At 49.2% G+C, this 24,148-nt stretch overlaps 1 protein-coding gene across 3 annotated transcripts in view; it reads right to left on the bottom strand.

The window, feature by feature from the left end:
* Positions 1–24,148, bottom strand: part of Pacsin2 (protein kinase C and casein kinase substrate in neurons 2) — a 113,221-nt gene that overhangs the window by 29,369 nt on the left and 59,704 nt on the right. The window lies entirely within an intron of this gene.

Below are 24,148 nucleotides of genomic sequence, written 5' to 3'. Positions count from 1 at the left end.
GACAACCTAGAGATATAGTAATAAACACAGGCACTAGAATCAGGCTGCCCAGGCACCAATCCCAGAGCTGCTACTTACAGCTGGGCAACAGTGGGCAGGTTACCTACCCTCTCTGTGACTTAATTGCCTTATCTATAAAAGACAGATAATAATGAAACCTACATCACAGGATTGCTGTGAGTCAAATACATACAAAGAGAGCTTGGAACAATACTTGATCCACACTAAAAACTGTGAACACTAATCACTATTGTCATTATGGTTACAAAGTAATTATAATTACTATCATTCCTTTTGTCTGTGTTACAGATGGGAAAACTGATGCTCCCGGAGGTTAAATACCTAGCACCCTGTAGTGTTCTCTCCATTATACCAACACATTTTCAAAAAATAACCTAGGGCTGGGGATGTGACTCAAGCGGTAGCACGCTCGCCTGGCATGCGAGCGGCCTGAGTTCGATCCTCAGCACCACATACAAAGATGTTGTGTCCGCCAATAACTAAAAAATAAATGTTGAAATTCTCTCTCTTTAAAAAAATAAAAAAAAATTTTAAAATAACCTAAAACTTAGATAAGTCAGGTGTCCTATCACCTAAACGCTAATTGCTGGTGGAAAGGGTTCATTCTGGCTGACCACAGAGCTTCCAGAAGTAAACGCGGTCATCGATACCCAGCAGGAACAGGTTAGGGCACTTTAGAGCCAGGCACTCCAAACCACTCAGGCTGAAGAGGCAGAGCCAGTCACAGCCATGCACCCGACAGTGGGCTCTTCTCACTGAGAGGACCCCCAGTGAGCACTCCTGCTTTGGGGCTCCACTCTGCAAATTGCTAAAATATCACAAAGGCCACCCTGCCTAGGTGCCACATTTCACAGTGTTCCCTTCTCCTATGGACTCCTATGCTACCAGCCAGGGATCTTCTGGAGTCACCCAGCCCATTCCTGCAGCAGCAGAAAGTCCCCTGCTAGAGCAGCTGTCTCTGCTCCAGGCCCTCAGGGAATACCAGGACTTTTGTATGGGGTGAGCCTCACGGTGGCCCCACCAGGCCATTTTCTGTCTGCATGTAGCTGTGGTTCAGACGCTAAGAGAAGATCAGTTCTGCACAAAATTTAAGTGCCTGCTAAACACTTGGAGCCAAGAAGAGGCTCAGCACAACAGCTAACTTTTAGGGGCAAGAGAGTGAAGGGGTAACAAATCCAAGACACCAGAGCCACCAAGGGTATCTATGGGAGAGGATGCCTGTTCCTGCTATACAAGAACAGAATTGAAAGGCTGAAGGTCAAGTTACTTATGCAAGGTCACACAGCTCACAATAAATGGTGAGAGAAAGCTTGAAAACCAGGTTCTAAAATCTGAGTTCTTCATCACATATAATTAGCAATTCATGGTTATCATGAATGAAATACCAGGAAAATACCAAGGGGGCAGGAGTCTCTTCCTCCACGGGACAAAGGGAAAGGTGGGAAAGGGGTAACAGGCAGATGGGAACTGTTCAAGTATTGAAAGGAAGGGCTTCCTTTCTATAAAGGTGGTCGAGATGGGTCAAGGGGGACCAGTGAAATTTCCTCTGTCCCTGGAAATCCACAAGTGGTGGTTTCACATATGTGACAGAATCAGCTCTCAAGCTTTATGCTCAAAAGGAATATTCTACACAATGAATGAGACTGACTGGTACCACAGACTCAATATGGTCTACTCCTGGGCCCAAGTGACCTCGAGTCACAACAACACACCCAGGCACAGAGCTGGGTCAGCAAGAGTAGAAGGAAAGAGTAGGAACCGTTGTGTGGCTCAGGACACAAGGGTCCCTAACAACCTGAAAAGGGAAGAGGGGAAACTTGCCATTACCAGCTGCTGTGGGCAAGTCTCATCCATTGAGCGAGTATCTAAGTTTCAGGAACTGGGCTAGTGCCAAGGATGCAGATAGTCCATGAGCTACGCACACTTCAATTTCTTTTAAATAAAATTCAAAAATACAGCTTGGCACGGTGGTGCATGCCTCCAGGCCCAGCTATTTGGGAGTCGAGGCAGGAAGATCACTGAGCCCAGGAATTCAAGATCAGTCTGAAGTGAAACCTCACCTCAAAAAACAATAATTTAAAAAATAGTAATAAAACTAGACTCCAACAGTGAGGAAATAAGAACAAAATGTTAAATCTTGTCAAATGCAAACAGAAGAAAGGATTTGCTCTATAACACTGTAAATGAGTAAAACTGGTAATAAATGTTTGATGACTATTAGAATAAAATTTCATGATGTCTGCTCTACATATTTACACAAGAAAAATGCCAACACCCAATGTGAAAGGGGTGTTAGGGTACCAGTCAACTTAGACATTCTTCATCTTCTTTTTGAATGGATTTACAACTTAGGAAAAAAAGTAACCCGTTTTCCCTACAAAGCACTGAGAAGAAAGTTTGGCAGGGAAAGGAAGGAAGGAAGGGAGGAAGGGAGGAAGGCCTACCACAGTTCCACACTCCCTCCCAGCTCACCTCCTGGCACCGCCACAGTCCCCTCTCACGGGAGAAGGCAAGTGCGCACAGTGGGTGCACACACGACTTGGTACCTAGAGCTGCAGACAAGTAGCTCTGAGATGAGAGGAGAGGGCAAGGGACACAGCCCTGTTCTAAGAGAAAATGCGCTTCTGGAACAAAATGCCCCTCATAAGCAGATGAACACTGGCTCTCCGTTCTAGTACGGACCCTCCCGTGAGGGTCTCCCTTCTTGAGTGAGTATTAGCAGCTGATCTGGACCATAGCAGGCAGGCTGTACCCCAAAAAGTACCACGCTGAACTCCACACACAAGCCACCAGGGAAGGAACTAAACTAGCTGCCTAACGACATCACATAGGTGTTTAATAACTCTCTGGTGACTGAATTACACCCCCACGGGTGGCTCTCTTGACTGGAAGCTGCCGTGTTCGCTTCACAGGTGTGGTCTGCTGCTCCACCCGGAGTCCAGGGCAAGCGTTCTCCAGGGGTGGAGTAAGCCAACCTCAAGGTAGCACCGTGCTCTGAGCACCTCTAGGCACTGCTAGCTGTTCCAGGGAGCTTTGACACATTATTTCTGGTTCCTCAAACCCCCCCACAGATATATTACTGTCCCAGGAAAGCAGCCAAGGTGCGAGGGATTCAAAGCCCTGGTCCAGAGCCCTCTGCTCAGGAGTGCTGGCCGGAGCTCCCTCTGCTCTGGAGTAGCAGAGCTTCTTACTGGTAGGGATCCCCACAGCACCCCAAGGACAGCAGGGACTTTTAGTCAGAAGTTGTTTTTCCTTTTCTTTTTTTCCCCTCACACACAAATGTCCTTAACCATTTAAATGGTTGTGATTCCAATATCCTCTGAGCTGAGGAAATCCCTAGTTTGGGGAAATGAGGGGTAACATTCCTGCTAAAGGAAGAGATGCTGCTGCTTCTGCTCCATCCCTTCTCCCAGGAGCAGGACCTGGCCTGGCACCTGCCCATCCTGGGCACACGCTGTGGGACAGGCTGTTCTCTAACCCTGGAGGTACTGGACACATCTAACCCCTCCCCATCAATGCCAAAAAATACAGACTGTGCATTTGATAATTAACTGCTGCCTCTCATCTGGAAGATAAAGTTCCAGAAAGACAGCGGGAAGCTGAGAAGAAAATGGGCCTCCGCTCTGCCTCTGGAACTCAGGCATTCGTCTGTATGAGGGTCACTGTCCTCTGTGAGGCAGGCATCACAGGCCCTGTCACCTCCTGAGGTACCGAGAGGCTCCAGAGCAATAAGAGGTACAAGAGAACTCTGGGAAAACAAGACACGACAGACAAATGAGTCGTTACTGCTCTCTCCTATGCCAGGGCCTGGGCTGGCACTTCTGCACGGTTCACACTATCTGATCCTCAGGACTTGACTGATGATCTCGTCCTTCAGAAATCGAGCTGCAATACTCAAATCAATACCCAGACAACTCGTGCTGGGGTGAGAAGAGGGTTCCCACCCTGACACGTTCTACACGAGTTCTTGGCCCTGATGCTATCTCACGGGCTATGCTACATGCCCCACAAGCTAGCACAGCCACGTGGCCATCTAAACTCCACACAACTAATTCTGGAACGAGCCTTTGGTGGGTACTGAATGCCCAGTTACTCTAGATTCTTTCCCATCACTGCGGAAAAATATGAAGGCAAGAAAGTATGTTTCTACAAACTGTTTCCTCCAAAACCGTGACACTAAAATAGCTGACACACTCCTGCTGCCGAGGGTCCACTGAAGTGACAAGAGGGAATCTTTGACAATGCAGAGACACAAGAAAGAGGCAGAGCTGCAGGAATGGAGGGTGGACTAGAAGCAAGCAGATGGACCAGGCTAGAGAACACAAAGGAACCACCCAAACACCAGGGGTGGGGAGGGGCCTTGCCAGGCAGGGGACAAGGGAGAAACCCAACAAAACTCTGGTAAGAATTCTCTAGGGCGTCGAGGATGATTGTATCACCATGAGACATGAATGGTTTGCCATGGAAAAGCAGAAGTCAGGAAACCTTACTCTTTTTAGAACTTTATTAAATACCAAAATAAGTAATTTTAGTATAATAAACAAAATTAAATATGAAGCTAGTAGTCAGGTGTGGTGGCACATGCATGTAATTCCAGCTACCTGGGCAGCTGAGTTCAAGACCAGCCTGGGACACATAAAGACCCTGTTTCAAAAAAAAAAAAAAAAAAAAAAAAAAGACGGAAAGAAAAAACAGCAGCAGCATCAGCTAGTGACCTGCATGATAAAACCAGAGGAATTTCCTCTTCCATAAAACAGGAGGATAAAGAGAAATGTAAGGGTCAGTGCAGGCAGCCAGGAGGAGCATCTGAGGTCCTGAAGGCCTGGGGACGAGGAGCTTTGTTCTGTGCACCCCACTTCCCCTCTAGCTCAGGGGGCCCACAGTACTGCGTGTGAGAGGGCCTCAGTGAAGGCTGGGTGGTGAGGGTGTGGGCGGGTCACAGCAGCGCCCAGCCTCCCCTCCCTCCTATCATCCGCTGGGAGGAGTACAGAGCTGCTATGGTCACTGAGCAAACTGCATTCATGGGTGGCTCCCTCAGGTCAGCTCCTTGGAGACCATAACATTCCCACTCACATGACAGCGTGCACCCCCGGACTCATCAAAGTGGACAAGCAGCAAACCACAGCTCGACTGCAAGAAAATCCCAAGTGTAAGATGTACAGATCACCACCTTTCCGCGCCCCCCATCCTCTTGAAAAACACACTCAGGGTCCTCCAGGCTGGCTCACAGTAAGCCCTCCAAAGATGCTCACTGTGCCCACATTCTCACAGGCACTCTTCAGGGATCCAGAATGACTGGGTTGGGTAAAGGGGCCCAGATCTCTGATTCCACTGACTTCCGCCATGAGGACCGTGAACACCGTCAGTCAGCCGCAGCTGAGGTTGAGTGCGTGCAATCTCAGAGGTGAACAGGAAGCTGAGGGTGCCCTTGGCCTCAGCTGGAAGCTGGCATGACCTCCTTCCTCCCCTTGGGGCCTGATAACAGGTATCAGGCAAACAAAAGATACACACTGCATAAGTACCTCTAGTCCCCTTTAATCACCTTAGTTTGTTCCAAAAAGAAAAACCAGTAGAGGTCATTCCTCCCTGGCCCTCATATGCCCGGGGATCTTGGGCTCTGCCTGTGAGTACACCACTCCCTGGAGCGCTGGAATAGTCTGGGTTTAATCTCTCTGTTGCTAAAGACACTCTACATTCTACAAGGTCAAGAATGATGTGTGGGGAACAGTAAGAAGTTATGACTGTATGGAGATACCCTGACACATATGGGGAATCACATACCTTAAGAATCAGGCCCCAGTGAAGTTTCCTAACAGCTTACATGAATTTGAAAAGAACGAATAGTCTTCTCTTGCCTGGCCTTTTCCTGGTGTGTTCTTTCTCCCAGCATGTACAACATATTTCTAAGGCAAAATTGTGGAGGATTTCGAAATTTAATGGTCATGCTTCCTAGCTCAGCAATCTAGGTTACCTCTGCCTTTGCCTTTGCCTGTTATTTCATAGTACTGTAGAAATGAAGCTAACCATAGTAATTGGAATCATTTCTGTCCATGGAAATGTAAATTGTACCAAGTATAATGCCACTGACTACTGCTCTGTGGATACTGGCCAGTTTAGTGAGCTTTGCCCATCTGTGAAAGTCCTTTCAGCATTCTGTATCCCACAGTAAATGTTTAGAATTAACATTAATTAATTAAATTAATTAAGTGAGTCAGGTATGGTGGTGCATGCCTGTAATCCCAACAGCTTGGGAGGCTAAGGCAGGAGGATTGTGAGTTCAAAGCCAGCCTCAGTAATTTGGCAAGGCACTTAGCAACTCAGTGAGACCCTGTCTCTAAATAAAATATAAAAAAGGGCCAAAGATATGGCTCAGTGGTTAAGTGCCCCTGTGTTCAATCCTCAGTACCTCCCCCAAAAAGGAGAGAGTATTCACTTGAACAGCTTATCTTATTTATTCTCTCATTAATTAATGAATTAAATAATTACACACACACACACACACACACACACAAGTACGTCATTCTTTGGGTCAAAGGCCATTGCTTAAAGCAAAAACATTCCGTACAAAGTACTCCTTGGCGAGTCTCCCTGGAAGCCTCCTCCCATCCCTGACCACAGAGCCGCAGAGGGCCTGTCCCTGGGGCAGGCCGGGATCTGGGTTGCACTGCAGCCTCACGGAGTACAAGGCTGTGCTCGTGGCTTCTCTCCTCCTGGAAGGCAAAGAAAGTTACTTGGGATGGAATGTTCTCCAGGAACTGGGAAGTGATTGGAAGCTCTCCTGCTACTGCTCTGCCCGGGTGAGGGGAGGATCCTTCCTTAGGTTAAGGCACCTCTTTACCCATCTGTGCTACAAACATCCACCAAGGACCAGGTACTCTTGTAAGCCTGGCGATGCAGCAGTGAGTGGGACAGACATGGTCCCTGCCCTCTTGGGGCTAATGTCCTACTAGGGCACGTGGCATGCAGCTGCAGCATGTGGGAACACTAGAACAGAAAGGAATGGGGCTCTAGAAAAAGAGCATGAGAGAGTGCTTGTTGATACCCCTGTGGCCTCTCGGAGGACCCCAGGAAGATGAGGAGTGGGCATGGGAAAGACAGGCGAGGGTTACTTTCAGGAGAAGCAGAGGGCACTAGTGCTGGGCCTGCCACAGCACCCAGCAGGGTGGGAGGGCAGAAGGGTGGCACTGAGGGCTCCCGGGAAGGGTGACATGGCATCGTTGCTAACTAGGATTTTAATATCTGTGCTCTGGTTTTAAAAAATCAAAGCCTTGGGCTGGGGATGTGGCTCAAGCGGTAACGTGCTCACCTGGCATGCGTGGGGCGCTAGGTTAGATCCTCAGCACCACATAAAAATAAAATAAAGATGTTGTGTCCATCAAAAACTGAAAAATAAATATTAAAAAAAATAAAAATCAAAGCCTCAATTACTTAAAGGAAATGCTATAAAACCCAAGCACAAGCATTCTCCTGTCATCGCCGTCTCAGAGCCACGCAGCCGCACTGACGCACGCCTTCTCAATGCGAGATGCGCTTGACCCAGCCCTACCCTTGGACCCAGCTATTTCTTCGGAAAGTTTATCCTACAGATAAATTCACCCAAGAGCCAAATTCAAGAGATCACCATGGCATTGCTTTCAATAGCAACAAACAAAATCAATACAACAAAAAAATTGAAGCTACCACGTGTCCATCCAGAGTAAAAAGTGCAGGTGTGCCTGCGGAGGGACACCAGGAGCCTGTGAGGGTGCCCCAGAGTGAAAAGAGTCACAGCCCCACAAGCAGAGTCATCCCATAGTATTAAAAAAATGACCAGGTATCTGTAGAAGCTCGCTGGTGCACACGAGTTCCTGCAGGGTCTCAAGGGATATGTCACAGGAGTAAGGGGGGACCTTCAGGTTTCACCTGGTAACCTCCCAAACTACTCTAGGATGTTGACCATCGGTATGAAAAGTTTTTAGTATACAAACTAGCTAATAAAACCCCAGCAAATACCCCATTGTTTTGTGACTGGCCTGAGCTGGAAGGGAGGGGGACCCCACCCTAGGACATGCTGGGGCTTTGGAAGAGCTTGGGGTCCACCTGTACTCCTGGGCTGGCTCCCCTCTGCAAACCCAAGGAGATGACTTCTTTCTACCATCAAGACTGCCACTCACTTTGCCCTCGCGTGACTGCTGTCACCTGTCTCCTAGAGGACCTCCCAGCATGCTCAGCCCCACTTTAGTCTATTCTCAACAATGGGCCCTCCCAATGGCTCCTGCCAAGCCGCTGCAGTGACCTCATGCAGAGAAAGGGCCCAGATCCTACCAGCTGTGTTCTGCTCACCTCCCCCAAGTTACCGGGTCCCCAGGCCTCTCCCTGGCCAGCACAACCCCAGCTCCAGCCAGGTAACTCTGCTGGTGGTGGCACTGAGGGGCACAGCCAACCGGTCATCCCCTCCTTAGAGTGGCCTTCCTTCTACACAGGCCCGTATTAGCCACTACCTCAGTGAGGTCCCCTCTGCCTCCGTGGCCTGGCACAGCCCCCGCCCAGCCTTGTTTTGCTGTCCCAAGCACTATGGCCTCCCAACAAGCTACGGGATTTACTTCCCTGTTCGGTTCACTATCTGCCTTGCCCAGTAGAATGCATGCTCCAGGAGGGCAGGCACTGGTGACGCCGTTTTCAATGGTACAGCACCAGCAGCCAGAGTCCCACAGTAACAGTCACTGTTAAAACTTGCGAGAGGAGGGGCTGAAGCTTTAGCTCAGTGGCAGAACACTTGCCTGGCATGTATGAGGCACTGAGTTCAATCCTCAGCACTACATATAAATAAATTAAAAATAAATAAAGGTACATCAACAACTAAACATTACTTAAAAATAAATAAAGTTTTAAAGAATAAAATAAAACTTGTGAGAGGAACTCAGGATAAGAAAAAATGAACGAGGCTGGGGATGTGGCTCAGTGGTAAAGGACTGGGTTCAATCCCCAGCACCAGCACAAGGGGAGAAAGGGGAAAGCTGAACTCAAGACTCCAGTCATTCATACAGACTGAAGATCCACAGATGGAAACTAACTGGCACGTTTATTTGAAGATGCTTTAACTCCAGTGGTTAGAATTATGTGATGAACACTACGGTACAGGTTACACCACACCACAAACGGACTCAGTAACCACGGTGGGGGGCATGCAGCTCGGCCACCATCCACGCCCAGCCACCCAGCAGGCCCTCCTACTGCCCGACAGCCCAGGGTCCCAGGCCCGAGTCCCTGCTGCTGCCAGCCTGGCCATGGGCCATTTCTGTTTGCCGCACTGGTCTCCTGCCTCTCTCTAGCCCCCTAGCCTCCGGGAGGAAGGCTGAGCCAGTGTACCGCTTTGTGCCTCTAGCTGTAAAAGCTCAAGTATCTGGCCCAACCTCTTTTGTTTCCAATGATTTCATCTGGAAAAGTGAACACTCCTCAAAGGGAAGAGATACAGATCAGCAATCTCTGCAACACTGTTGGTGCACTTAACTCAGGACGGGGAAAAAAACACTGGGTTGCAAGACGTTGAATTTAAAGGTGCCCCTAGGAGGAGGACGCTGAGGCTCAAGGCTGTCCAGTCCTGGGCAGCAAGAGCCAGAGCACGTTTTCACAACTGTGAACAGCAGAACCGTAGGACTATAAAGTTTTAGAAAAACAGTCAGCGCCCCTAGGCAGACACAGCTTGTGGTTGCCCTGGAAACCCTCACCTGAAAACCAGGTTGGCTAGCATAGGATCTTAAACCACCTTGTGGTGTAGACCATCCACAGCAAGCTGCAGGGTGGGCTGGCGAGAGGTGGGGCACGTCAGGAGTCCACCAGGACACAGGCCAGTTCCCCAGACACAAGCGTGACTCAGAGGCTGAAATATCAGTTAAAAAGAAAAGGAAATGTTGGGAAACGCCTCTTACTTTGTTTTACTCAACACAGCAGAGCAGTCCTATTCCTCCTGCAAGGAGAAAAATCTCAGCCTGGAAAGGAGAGCGAATCCAGATTCCTCTCAGCCAAAGAACCCAGCCGAGACACAGCGCCCGTGCCGAAGCCTCCAACTTCCATTTGGGCACAATCCCTCTAGCTTTGTCTTTCCAGCCACCAGTACTGCGAGGCCCATGACAACTGAAAATCCAAATGCCATCCCTCAGCCAGCACAGAGCTGTCACAGCCAACGAGGGCACCACCCACAGGCACTCCACGCCAGGCTCTGCTCCAGCGCCGGTGCTGCCTCCCGGCCTTTCTTCTGCCGTCCTGGGCCGGCCCCACTGTCATCACAGCCAACCAGCCTGTGGCCCGCTCCTTAGCCGCATGGCAGGCACCTCTCCCTGAGGTCCACCTGTCTCCCTGTCACTTTCAACGGCTTTCACACATCACCCTGTGGTCCAGCACTTACATCGGATGTCAGCATTTCAGGTTGTCCTGTCAGAGCCAAGTTTGGGGACAGGGCACCTCCTGTACAGCTCTGCGCCTTTGTCCCATGACTCCACCAGGACGGTCTGGCTCAAGCATCCTGAAGACAGTGGGCAAGCCTCGCCCTTAAGGGGCAAGCTTCCAATCTGACACCCTCCCTCTGCACTTAAAAGGCAGATCGCACCCCCTTAAGAAGTGGGAGATACCCTGAGAGGAGCGGGAAGACCACCCCCCACAGACACTCCGCGGCACACAGCGCTGCCGTCTTGGGAGTCCTTGCAGTAACTCCCCCCACCCCCCACCGCCTACAGCACCCCGTAACTCGCTATCCACCTTACAGGCGGAGGTTTCAGGAAGCCAAACATGACCGGCGATGAGTAAGAAGTGGACAGAGTGGAGGAAGTAGAGAGAGCTCCCAGGAAAGCAGGGCTGGCTGCATGGGGTCACTCTTGGCAGGAACAGGAATCAGGCTGGCTTGGTTTTTAATAAACATCAAGGACATAAATGACACTCATAAAATCTTAAATATGAAACTTATTTAGTATCAGCTATCAGAGTGCTTCATCTGTAGATACCCACGGGGACCACTCTTTTGAACTTGGCAGGAAGTGCCAATATCTGAACGGGATTAAGTGCACCCAATAGGCAAGAATGGGTACAGTGAGCTTGTGGCCTAGATGTGGGGAGAAGGAAACCACTGGTGTACACTGCCTGGAATGCCAATTTTTATTTTATTTATTTATTTTTTGGCAGGGGGACCAGGGATTGAACTCAGGGGCATTCAATTCCTGAGCCACACCCCAGCCCTATTTTGTACTTTATTTAGAAACAGGGGCTTACTAAATTGCTTGGTGCCTCGCCATTGCTGAGGCTGGCTTTGAACTCTTAATCCTCCTGCCTCATCCTCCTGAGCCTCTGGGATTACAGGCGTGCGCCACCACACCCAGCTGGAACGCCAATTTTAAAAGAAAAATATCCCAGGCATTCACATATCTGCAAATAAACAAAATGAAGAAAGCTACACTGAACATAATTTTTAATGATTCAAAAATCTTTTTTTAATCTCACAAAGGGCTCTCAGGGCTCAAATTTGGAAGACTCGTCTCAAATTTGCCATCAAACAGCTGTGGGACTTTGGACAGACCCCTTATTGTTTTAGCATCTCATCGCCTTCATTTGAAAAGAACAGAGTTGGATGAAATTAAAAATTTTTAGAAGAGCCTCCTAGTGGGAAGAGATTGTGAAAGAACTTGCATGGAGTAAAGCTAAGAAACGAGGAGAGTGTGTATCTGTGTTGACTTTAATGATGCAATGCCTTTGGACTTCACTGCACCTGAGCCTTACAGCCACCCTTTGAGCACATCCCAACGCACCAGGACCCCAGTGTCCAGGTTTGAACTCTTTCCCGAGGTCTCATGTGAAACAAGCCACACAAAGCCTAAGCTTCCCAAGCACATCTACATCACAGAAATTACAACGTTGTGACACAGAAGCTCAACAATCCAACACGTCTTACGCCTACAGATGCTGAAATTCAAAGGGAAAGCTGAAAGCAACCAACACACATTGCCTCGAGAACTCACAGGTGTTCTGATCCCAGGTCCCAAGACTTCTCACCAAAGACGCTTCTGGGAGGCCAGGCACGATCGCAGCAGGGGGTCAGTGGGTTGTAAAGGTTAGTTGGGAACAGCGCACCTGCAGGTGACTTACCCACCCGGTTTTCTCTCAAGGTCAGCTTGCCCACTCTTAGAATGGATGTCATACTGACCACACAGCTGGGTATCTTGTCAAATACAGGATGTCCACTCTACAATGGTGACCTACTTCCAGTTGGTCCAGTTTGCAGGCTGCTTTTGCTACCTCAGGGTTCCAAGGAGAGTGCTGCTCCATCAGGGCTCTGCACCTCCTTTCACACTATCTCCCTCCCTGAAGTGCCTCTCAGATGAGGTCAAGGGACTAATTGTTCTTCAAGGTCAAGATTAGATGAACCTCAATCAAGGTGGAAGTAGCTGTGCGCCACCCAGGGTTCTAAGGAAGCAGCTTCCCAGCCAGTGACACCAGTGACACCGCAGGTACACAGGGAGGGGCAGGTGCCCCAGACAGGAAACCTTAGGTAAGGGTGGAGGTGGGACGTGGATGGGGCAGAAGAGGGCACAGGCATCAGTGTCCATGGGACACTGGTGCCTGCCCAGAGGGGATGGGGTGAGGGGGCAGGGAGAACTGGGGTCTTTCTACCCAAAATCCCTGTGTGGTTCAAACTTGAGACACTGTCACACTTCGTAACTGTCCAGCTACTGGCTAGACTAAGAACTATTTTACATGCTATAAATACTGTTTTAAATTACCAGGACCACACAGATCATGCCGCTCTTATTGTTTAATGACACAACACTCTTCCAAATGAGCCCAGAAAACTTTGCAGAGTCCCGAATCATAACAGATACAGGTAGTTATATGTCAATAACTTCACATTTTCAAAGCAAAATGAAAGTACAAGTTTGATGTTTCCCGGAGGAATATCAACGTTAGGCAGGAAAACCCACCCTCCTTTATAATTTCTAGTCTCCTCATGGTAACTTGTGCAGGCACTCAAATCACATCACCTTCCTGCTCCACATGCACTGCGTCACTGTTAAACCCCGATTCCTTCCCCTTGTGGCAGGTCACTCGGGGCCGGCTCTGCCTGCCCTCCTACGGGTCCCCTCCATGCTCCTCTCCTGCTGGTCCTGCTCTGCTCCAGCACGGCGATCGTCCCACTGTTACCTCGCCACCTCAGAACTCTGGGACACAAGCACATGCTGTTCTCTGCCTGGAATGCTTTTCCCTGGAGAAACTGCATGGCTGGCTCCCCGAGACCACTGGGCCATTCCTCAGGGACACTCCCTGACCATCCTCTCTAATCTAGCCCACCGCCACCATTCTAACCCGCTGCTCTCATCCTAACTCTTCCCAGGCTTCTTCAGAGCACACACCACCGCAGGGCTTGGTGCTGTCTACAGCAGGCCCCTCACCCACAGTGACAGGTCCTCCCTGCCCGTCAAACTGGCAGACACATGCTGAGGTCTTTGAAGAGTAAAGTGTTGACTTTAGAAAAGCGCATCAGGGTCAGGAACTTTACAGTAATCACACTATCGATTTCACTCATGAAGGCTATATATTAACAACTCTTGGATAACACAGGAAAGAAAAAAAAAAAAGACAGACTCAAATTAACCAAAGACATTTCTTGAGCTAAGAGTGAAACAATTTTTTTTGGTGATCCTTAAAGAGCCAATCCTTAAAAAAATAAACAAACAAAGGCAGAATGTCAATTCTTGCTCAACAGCCAGTGGTGCAGCCCATCAAGTCAGAAGCCCTCCCCATCTGGAGCCTCCTGTTGCCTCCAGAACATCCCAGAAGCACACACCTCTAGAAGGCCACATGTTTGCATTGCTTCTGTTCTTCAAATCCCCTCTGCACCAGGAGAGCCAACTTTGTCAGGAAATACATCAGTCAACTACACTCAAAATTTTCAAGCATCAGGAATCACTCAAGTGGAGGTGGTCACAGACCTCAAGAGATTAGACACAAACTAGCTCTACGGTTCCATGCATTCTTGGGGCTTTCTTTAAACCCTGAACAATTCTTCAGTAAATTCACATTTCTCAAAGCACTGAAATGCAGAGAAGAATCTCCTAGAATGATCCCAAATGCCTGGAAGAACGGGAAAGGCAAACATGGCCAGAGAATAACAAGACCAACATGGTTTTTCTTTAGACTACAGATTCTTGAAGCAATGGATCTGCCCAAAGTGGAAGTCTCAGTCAAGTCCAAAAACAAATTACTGAACAAGATCAAGAGAACAAAACTATACTCATGCTTGATGATGCCCGAGAACCAAGGGTCTCTTGGCTGTCTGGACCACACTGCACAGTGGTTGTACCCATGAGGCCCACGCAACCTGTTCTCCCACCATGAACCTGGGAGTGGAAGTGGCTGCTTGCAGAGGACATGACCTGTCCACTCAAACTCCAGTGGAGCCCCCAGCCCATGCCCACTGCTTGGGCCATCACAGAGCCAACCCTCCCTCTCCCAACCTCTGTAGGTGACTGAAACAACCAACCCCTCCCTTGTGGAGAAAACTGCCGTCACAACTGGAGGAACATGGACATTATGAACAAGAGGTTCTGAGTCTAAGGGTTGTAAAGTTGATGCTCAAGTGTGTGAAAGTATGAAGAAGCAGATTTGAAGAAATATTATGGAGCCATGGTAACAGAAACCACCAAAGAAACTCCAGTTGCGCAGAGCTGTTTAAAAATAAACCGGATACTCAAATACCAGCAAAAAGCTACACTGACTCACCCTGTTCCCCTCAGTGCTGGAGCACAGCCCGTTCTTTAACACACTTGTCTTCCAGGCATTTCCCCTACTGCAGAAACGTGAGGCAAACAGGAGTAAAAAGGCAGCTTTGAACTTTTCTCTAATTTTATCACATGAATAAGATCTTATGTTTTGGGCTGGGAGTACAGAAATGAACATTCATCAGGAGCACTGAGGCCCTTAATAAGAGCAAACTAAATTCAAAACAATAACCAGGGCCCTAGAGTGTGCCAAACCCAGTGTTCAAATCAGTGAATCTCAAGAACAACGGCATGGCTTCTACCTTCCAGCTGCAGCTGTGCGCAATGCCGTGCTCCCCTTCTTGGCTTGTGTGAACACCCCCCACCTTGGATCTGGTCTCCCCGCACCACCTCTAACTACACCTGCAGCCTCACACAGGAAATCCTCGGGGCCTCCCACTCATGCCTGCCCTACCTGCTCGCCCCTGACCTCCCGCACTTCACGTGTGGCACGCTGTGGCCTGACTTCCCTTCCTAGTCCACTCCTGTCAGCTGCAAGGCCGGGCTGGAACCTCACCCCTCCTCTTCCATGCCGATGCAGTCCTACACAGTGCCCATACCTGGCCACTTTGCTGCTTCCCCAAGCAAGCCGTCAGCTCCTAGGGACCATACTCAAGTCACCTGGCTGCCCTGGTGCCTGCACAGAACCTGCAGCTAGCTGCTCAGTGACTGCTGTACCCAGGACATGCCCCTCCGCCCCGTTCCCTTTTCCCTGCCCTAACTTGCAGCATCTCTTCTCTCATTCGCCATTTAAAAAAAAAAGGGAAAAAAAAAAAAACACTCTCGGGTACCAACTGCCCCTCTGCCTGCAACCCTGTGAACACACCAGGTCCCCTCCCACCCCAGGTCTGGAGCCAGAGCTCCAAGACACCTGTGGAGAACAAGCTCTGCTGCTGGCTGAGCCCTTTCAACGACTTGTACTTTGGCAGCCCCTGAAAATCAATTCTGTAAGCCTGGTTTTTCAATCTTTTACAACAAAAATTACTCACTAAGTTGCATAATCACTGAAATTTCAATTTGTCTTGTTACCAAAACGCCAGGAAACCACCCAAATGCACACCAACTTCAAGGAGGGACAACTACTTCCTTTGACGAGAACATGCTATCACCAGGTGCACCAGACCTTCTGCAGGCAGCAACATCAATGTGTGTCCTGGGGAGCAGGTTCCAGAAGGGCTCCACAGGACCCTCAGCCTTCAAGTTTAATAGCCATGGTGGGAGTGCGAGTGTCCAGTGAGTGCACAGGTCTCCGAGATAATTCAGTCTTCACCCAAAGTGGGGATGACCTGAGGCTTAGCTCAGGGATTACAGGGAGGCACCTGCCTCTTGTCTGGCAATGACTCGCAGAGGCTCCCTTCGCTGGCTCTGGCATAATTAGTGAGGCCGTGCAGAATGCCTGGGGGCAGGGCACAGCCTCCTTGGACCTTGGATCTCCCTGTTCCTAAGGCAGGTGATCTTTCAGTCTGCTCAGACTCCAACGACCTGAGGGGAGGCTGGGAGCACAGGCAAAGGATGGACTTGCTGGAAGTCATAAGTGAGAATACATACTGTGCACCTGGTGTCAAAACAGATGATTTTTAAATAAACAAATGAAGAGGCGGTTTTCCTTTAAGTTAGCATACACTTACTGGGCACACACTGGTCATCTACCCAGCCTCTGTTTACTTTCCATTCTTCCCACACCCAGCACTGGGAATCCATGCAGCCAAGAACATTCTGGGGATGTTTCCCCAACCAAGTACATCCTGGGGAATCCACCAGGTACAGAAAAAAACAGAAATCCCTGCACCTGTGGAGTGTGTGTTCTAGTACAGGTGACTGACAGAGAAGTTGCTAGGCAGAGAAAGAAGGCAAGGAAAAGGGTGGGAGAAAGGGACCAGGAGGAAGCCGAGAAGAGGCGCTTTAAACAGAATGACTGGGACAGAATGACATTGACACCTGAAATGATCTGGGAGGAGGAGCCGCCTGGGCCTCCAGCCCAGGCAAAAGGAAGAGCCCACACCACGGCCAGGGAGGCTGCTGGAGTGTCTGCAGAGGGCAGACAGCTACTGCAGGAGCCCAGGGGAGAGGGTGACGCCAAGACCACCCAGACAGTAGGAGTAATGACAACGCATGAGTTTAAGGAACAAAATGACCTCGTTCTTGCAACTTCTGTCTCACCCTTAATGTCTACCACTGACCCCTGGACTAGATTTCCTGGCACAATCATCCGCAAGCCTGTGCTCAGGAGCTGCTGTGTGTGCATGCATATGTGGCCCTGCCCTGAGTCCTGTACAAGGAGGGGTTGGACACACACCAGCACACCCAAGGCTTTCAACAGTCACACGCACCCCTACCATAAGCCCTATGTGGCCCCCACCTCGACTGTCCCTTCAAAGCCCCCTGTGGGTGAGGAGCAGGAACATGGCCTGAGCCTTCTCTACCCAACACAGCTCCAGGAAGCAGGAAGGTCCAGAACCCCAGGGGTCCCACACCATTTAGAGGCCAGTCAGAGACATGGACCCCTGGGGGCTTCTGCTGGCTTGGTTCAAGCAATTCTGAACCCCTCTCTGCCTCCTGTGGGCCACCCCTGCCAGGCCTCCCATAGCATGTCTTCCTCGTCCTCCACCTGGAGCTCCATGAGGAAGGGCTTCTGCTCTGCTCATCTATGTGGGACCCAAATCGGGCGCTCAGGAAGTGAGCAGGGAGGCCAGGGAAGGGAGGAGAGGAGATGCTGTCGGCCCTGGATCCTGAAGGTAGAGAAGTCAGTATTAAAAAAAATACTGTTTGTGGGCTGGCTGTAGTTCAGTGGTAGAGCGCTCGCCTAGCACGTGCGAGGTCCAGGCTGGATTCTCAGCACCACATAAAAATAAATAGAATAAAGGTATTGTGAAAAAAAACACTGTTTGGGAGAAATATAAAAGAAATAGTGGGTGTGGGTGCATGCAGTAACCATTACAATAACTGTTTGCCCCTTGAAATGACTACTGCCCCTAAAATAACTTTTAGACCTAACAGTGCAAGAAGACAAGCTGATGGCCAGGCGTCTGGTCATTTTAGATATGCTCTGGGGTGTGGCAGCCTCAGGGTACAGAGAACCAACAGCAAAGGTAGGAGGAGGCCCACAGTCACAAGGTCTCAGCTGTCGGTTCACCCCCAGGATGGAACTGGTGAAGGGCTGCCGCTCACAGCATGGTCAGAAATGTCCCCAGCATCCTTTTTTCTTACATAACAAAACATGTCAGCTGACAGATCTGTGCCTTAGGCTGACTGTACAGCAATGTTTCTTTAGACATCTGGTTGGCAAGGACCCTGGGAATATGGAGATTCGGCCTGAAGATTTTCCAACCTAAATATTGAGTCACTGTTCCACAGATTTAAAATAGAGTTACTTTAAAAAGGACAAAAAGGACACAGTTTTCAAGCCGGATATTAATGTGAGAATGCAAACAGCAGTGCAAGGAAATGAACAGGAACAGTCTAAAGATTTGAAAGAGAAATGATCCACGGCGACCCACTTACGTCCGCACTAGGTGAACCAGAGCGTGCCTCTCGGCCACGGTGCCCTCCAGCTCCTAGAGGGCCAGCCATGTGGGGAGCCATGCGCACCCCCAGGGAGGGTTTTTATGAGAAATATGTAACTACTTTGCTTTCCAGGCTGAGGGGCAGAACGCACAGTGGGAGGGTGAGTCGGGAAACCTGGCTTTTACAAGTCACTTCCCAGCAGCTTCCGTCTCCTCACCCACTACCAGAGGGAGGGACAAGCCCTGTCCAGCAGTTAGGCCAAATGACAGGTCACTATCATTGCCTCTTGCGGTCTCTCACTGGGTCACTCAGGTGTCCTGAGTGCCTGCGTGTTCCTGCCTCTTTGGAGACTGCAGTGGGAGGAGGGCATGAGCAGGACTCTGATGACCTGCAGGAGGAGGCTGCACAGCAGAACCGTCACAGACTCCTGACCTCAGTCCTCCTGCCTGCGCACCAGGCGCCTGCTCCGTGGAGGCTGAGGCGCTCCTAGTGGGCTTCGCACCTGCACCCAGCCCCTGTGATGCAGCCGGCTGTTCAGGGGAGACAGACTACAGCTACATGGAAGCACGTGCTTGTAAAAACTCAAACTCGCTCTCCACTACTCAGTCATTCGAACAGTCATTTTACTCCAAAAATAGGTTTTCCAACTCTGCAATGAAAGGAAAGAAGTGGCTTGCAGAGAGTCGCGAGGCTGTGGGCCTGTGTTGTCTTCGTCTCTGAGCAGAAGCTGGGAACTGGGGCTCTGCCTAAGGGGTGTGGGCTGCGCACAGAGGCACGTGCACTAGGCACTTCTAGCACTTTGAGCTCGGTGTCCGCTCCTCTTTTATGGATGATGAAAGCTGGGAGAGCAGGCCAGTTTCTAAGGGCAGCCAGTCAGGTAGGAAGTGTGCCCCCAGAATGCAGGCCTGGCCAGAGGACCGGGACACAGTGCCCTCACAAGCATGGCCTGGGGAGGGCAGCCCCGCTCACCCCTGGGCTTCCCTTGGAGCTGGCACAGCACCCCCTTGGCCTCCCCTGCCCTGAGGCCTCGGGTTTCATCCTGGAAGACAATTTAGAAGGTTCAAAAAGAGTGAAATTCTGTACCTACAATGAAAAGGTCTCCTGATGGTTTTTATGCTCAGCAGGGTTTGTTCACTGCTTCTGTTCTGGCTAATTAAACTTAAATTGGATTTCACAGTTTTTTTCCATGATTTTACCTTAAAGAAAACTGACATTGGCCCAGACGAACAGTCTTTTCAAAGGCCTCATGTTCATGGCACTGTGCAGGGGCCGGGCTGATGGCTGTCAGCTTTCTTCATCTCCTGTAACTAACTGTGGCCACTGCTGGAAGGGAAACCTTTGGTCCTGGAAAAATGCTCCTTCTGTCCCCTTACTCTCACTGGCTCCTGGGGACAACTTCCTCAGGTGCTTCACTCCCGAGCCACAGATCCTGTCCTGAGTCCCTGCAGACTCCACTAAAAAGGGCCAAAGTCTGAAACTGACCCCCCAAACACACACCACCGTGGACCACTGCGCAAGTCCCCTACAGCTCTGCACCACCCTGGATGCAGGGTGCCCAGGAGTCTGGCTGTAAGGGCCTCGTGTAAGTCTGTCCAGAATAGACAAAGAAATGAAATGGCGTAGCCAGGAGAGCTGCTCAGGAGGGCCAACGGCTGAGCACTGAGCACTAGGAAGTTCTGCTATTTCACTAACAGCTTTAAGATAGAACTCACACACAATCCAGCCACTTACGATACACATGGTGATTTGTTTTTTTTGGTTTTTTTTGGAGGGGGGGACCAGGGATTGAACTCAGGGGCACTCGACCACTGAGCCACATCCCCAGCCTTATTTTGTATTTTATTTAGAGACAGGGTCTCGTGGAGGTGCTTACAGCCTCGCTTTTGCTGAGGCTGGGTTTGAACTTGTGATCCTCCTTCCTCAGCCTTCTAGGCCACTGGGATTACAGACATGCGCCACTGTGCCTGGCTTGCACATGGTGATTTGTAGGTTAATTCTAGAATACTTCTGTCATCCTAAAAGAAGCTTCACCCCCTTTAGCAGTCACCCAGGGCCCTGGCAACCACCGATCTATTGTCTGTCTCCAGATTTGCCTGTTCCGGACATTTCAGTGTGGCCTTGTGTGACTGGCGTCTTTCATTAAGCACAATGTCTGTGAGGCCCAGGCTGCTGCAGCCTTATCAATACTTCACTCCTTTCGTTTCTAGAGAATATTCCATTGAATGGACACACCACAACTTATTTACCCATTACCACTGTGGGGCAGTATGAAGAAGACCACGAGAATTTGTGGACACGTGTCTTTCATTTCTTTCTGGTAGAAACTTACAAGAGGAATTGCTGTTTCCCAGAGTCGGGGGCTCCCGACGTGCAGAGATCGTCTTCCACAGTGGATGCACCACTCTGCCAGCGATGCGTGAGGCTTCCGATTTCTCACGTCCTCACCAGCATTCGTTCTTCTCATGACCGTCTGATTCACTGATTCTGGTTTGCGTTGCCCTGATGACTAATGACACTGACGTTTTCCTGTGCTTACTGCCATTTGAACACTATCTTTGGAGTGGTCTCTCTTTAGATCCTTTGCTCGTTTTTTAATTGTCTGTTTTTCATTGTTGAGTTTTAAGAGTCCTGGATCAATGTGTGACTTCAGAGTGTTTCCTTCCGTGCTGTGACTTGCCTTTTCACTTTCTTGACAGCATCCTTGGAAGCAGAAAGGTTAATTTTTACGAAGTTCAACTGATCCATGTTTTCTTTTGCTTTCTGTGTTTTGATGTTGATGGCTTTATATCTAGGATATCATCATCTAATTCGAGGTAACAAAGATTTACGTCAATATTTTATTCTTGAGAGTTTTACAGGTTTCACGCTTGCATTTAGGTCTCTGATCCAGTTAAGTCTTTAATAATTTTTCTTTTTTTAGTTGTCAATGGACCTTTATTTATTTATATGCAGTGCTCAGAATCTAACTTAGTGCCTCGTGTATGCTAGCAAGTGCTCTACCACTGAGCCACACCCCAGCCCTGTTTTGTTTAAGAAATATTTTTTTTTAGTTGTAGTTGTACACATTACTTTCATTTGTTTATTTTTATGTGGTGCTGAGGATCGAACCCAGGGCCCTTCACATGTAAGGCGAGCGCTCTACCACTGAGCCACGGCCCCAGCCCAGCCTTGTTTGTTTTTTGAGATGAAGGTCAGCTATGTTGCCCAGGCTGGCCCTGAACCTGTGATCCTCCTACCTCAGCCTCTGAGCACATACCACAGAGCCTGGCTGAGGTCTCTGGTCTACCATGTGGAGTTCAGTTTATGCACAGCATGAGGCAGAGATTCAAACTGGCTCCTCTCATATGACATCTAGTCAACCTGGCACCTCCTGTTGAAGATTATCATTCCCTCCACTGAATCGGCTCAGTGTCTTGCCAAAATCAACTGACCACAAATACAGGAGTTTTGTTACACACTCTCAATTCTACCCCGTTGCTCTGTGTGTTCATCCATGCCAGTACCACACTGTCTAGAGCACAAAAGATTGGTAAAAATTTGGAAATTTGAAAGTGTGGGTACTCTAACTTTATTTTGGTTCTTTAAAACTGTTTTAAGTACTCTAGGTCCCTGAATTTTAGGAATTTCCAAACTGGCTTGTTGGCTTTCTTTTTTTATACTCGGAATTGAATCCAGGGGCATTTAACCACTGAGCCACATCCTCAGCCCTTTTATTTCTTACTTTGAGACAAGGTCTCACTAAGTTTCTTAGGGCCTCACTTAAGTTGCTGAGGCTGGCCTCAAACTTGTGATCCTTCTGCCTCAGCCGAGTTGCTGGGATTTTAGGTGTGTACCGTCACACCTTGTATTCTGCAATCTTGCCGAACTTGTACTAGTTCTAATACAGGTTGAGCATCCCTACTTCAAATATATAAAATCTGAAATTTGAGGAGTGTCACGTTGGTACTCAAAAAGCTCTTGATTTGAGGGCACTTCAGATACTGGTTTTTCAGGTGAAGGATGCTCAACCAATAAAGTCCACGCAAATATTCCAAAATCTATAAAACTCCAAACCCTGAAACACTTCTTCCCCCAAGCATTCTGGATAAAGGATACTAAACCTATTAGGTTTTGGTGGACTACAAGTTTAAGGAAGACTTCTCTATATAAGATCGTGCCACCTGTCACCAGAGACAGATTAACTTTTTCCTTTCCAATTATACGCCTTTTATTTTTTCCTCTTGCCTAGTTTTCCTGCTGGAACCTTTGACACAATGTTGAACAGAAGAAGCAAGAGAGCAGTCATCATCCTAATCCCAGGCACGGGGAAGGTCTGTCTTTCACTGACGCCCTCCACCCAGACAAGCTACTCCTAAGTCGTTTGAGTGCTTTGATCCTAGGGAGTATGGCGATGTTGTGCATGTAAGTTTAATGTTTCAGAACAAACAGGCATCACGAGGGACCAAAGTTACCTTGGATTACACTGACCTGCCATTACATACTTGGATTAACTTGAAGCATCCTGGGAACTAAATAAGATCCATTTTAAGCAACTCAAAGAAAACAGTTCTTCTCTGGCATTGAGAAGATGAGTTTGTAATGTTTAAAAAAAAAAAAAAAAAGATATCAGAGAAAAACAAGAATATGCTCCAAACATGTAATTATTTGAACCTTTGCATAACACGACGTAATGTAGAAAGCAAAGAAAGGAATAAGACACAGCTGATAAAATCTCATCACCAAAAATATTCTAAAGACGGACACCAAGACTGGGGATCCAATTCCACTGTCTTAGAAGCTGAGAGGGACAAAGAGGAGGAGAGCGCGCCAAGCCAGAGCGGTGGAAGTCCCAGCTGCTCAGCCAGGCTGGGCCAGTTGTCTGGGTCACATGCCAGGTGGAAAGGCTGCACAGAGTCCGGGCCCTCTCCTTCCTGCTGCTGTCCCAGCCACTGAGCAGGCCTCGAGGGGCAGCTGCAGGACAGCGGGCTCCTGAGGCAGGCCAGCCCCTGGGTGGCTGCGTGCGACGGCACTTCAGCCACAGCACAGGAGACTGCAGAGCGAAAATAAAGACATCTGTGTTTGGTCTCTGAAATCTGGGGTCCGCTTGTTCCTGGGGGATGACGTAGCCTAATACAACACAACCAACTGCTGTGTGGCAGAGAGAGCACAACTTCCTCAACAAATGGAAACAACTTGTAAAAATACAAGTGAACTTGACAATGCCAGCTGGGTGGGGCTGGAGGGAGTAGGAAGGTGTTTCAACACTGATGACAGCCTTCATGGAAAAATCTGGAAACACAGAACAAGGCAGCTAACAGCCACCAACCTCTGACCCCGCAGTCCCCTGTGGGGACTACACGCTCTGAGAAAATAAGTCCCAAGGGAAAAGAGCTGGAACAGATTGTTCATCCCAGTAGCAGACATTTGGAGATAACTTACAAGTTCAAACACCAAGGACACCAGGGTAAACTGAAGAATGGACACTGCATGGCCACCATAAAGGACAGCAGGTGAGCCGTTCTGCATTTGAGACTAGGCATAAGCAAAACTGCACACAGACACTGATCACATGTGAACGTCAGGGGCGAGGGTTGGCATTTTCTCCCCTGCCTCCCTAGAGGGCCTATTATAGATGGACACTCAAATGTTTGCCGGGTGACTGGATGTCTGAACCAATCCTAACCACGTTGATGAGCCAAGTCAGTGAAGCAGGCTGGCAGGGACAAGGGTGGGAGGGGCCGAGGCCCGGCAGCCTCTGGTCTGTAGAAGATGCGTGTGTTTGAAATAAACAAGGAGAAATGCTATTCCTCCTTCACGGGGAATCTCCTCCATAGGAATTCCAGGAAGGAATTCCTCCATAGTGG

The sequence above is a fragment of the Urocitellus parryii genome, chromosome 5 (genome assembly GCF_045843805.1).
Source record: "Urocitellus parryii isolate mUroPar1 chromosome 5, mUroPar1.hap1, whole genome shotgun sequence".
Taxonomy (NCBI): Eukaryota; Metazoa; Chordata; class Mammalia; order Rodentia; family Sciuridae; genus Urocitellus; species Urocitellus parryii.
This window is presented reverse-complemented; position numbering and strand designations above follow the sequence as displayed.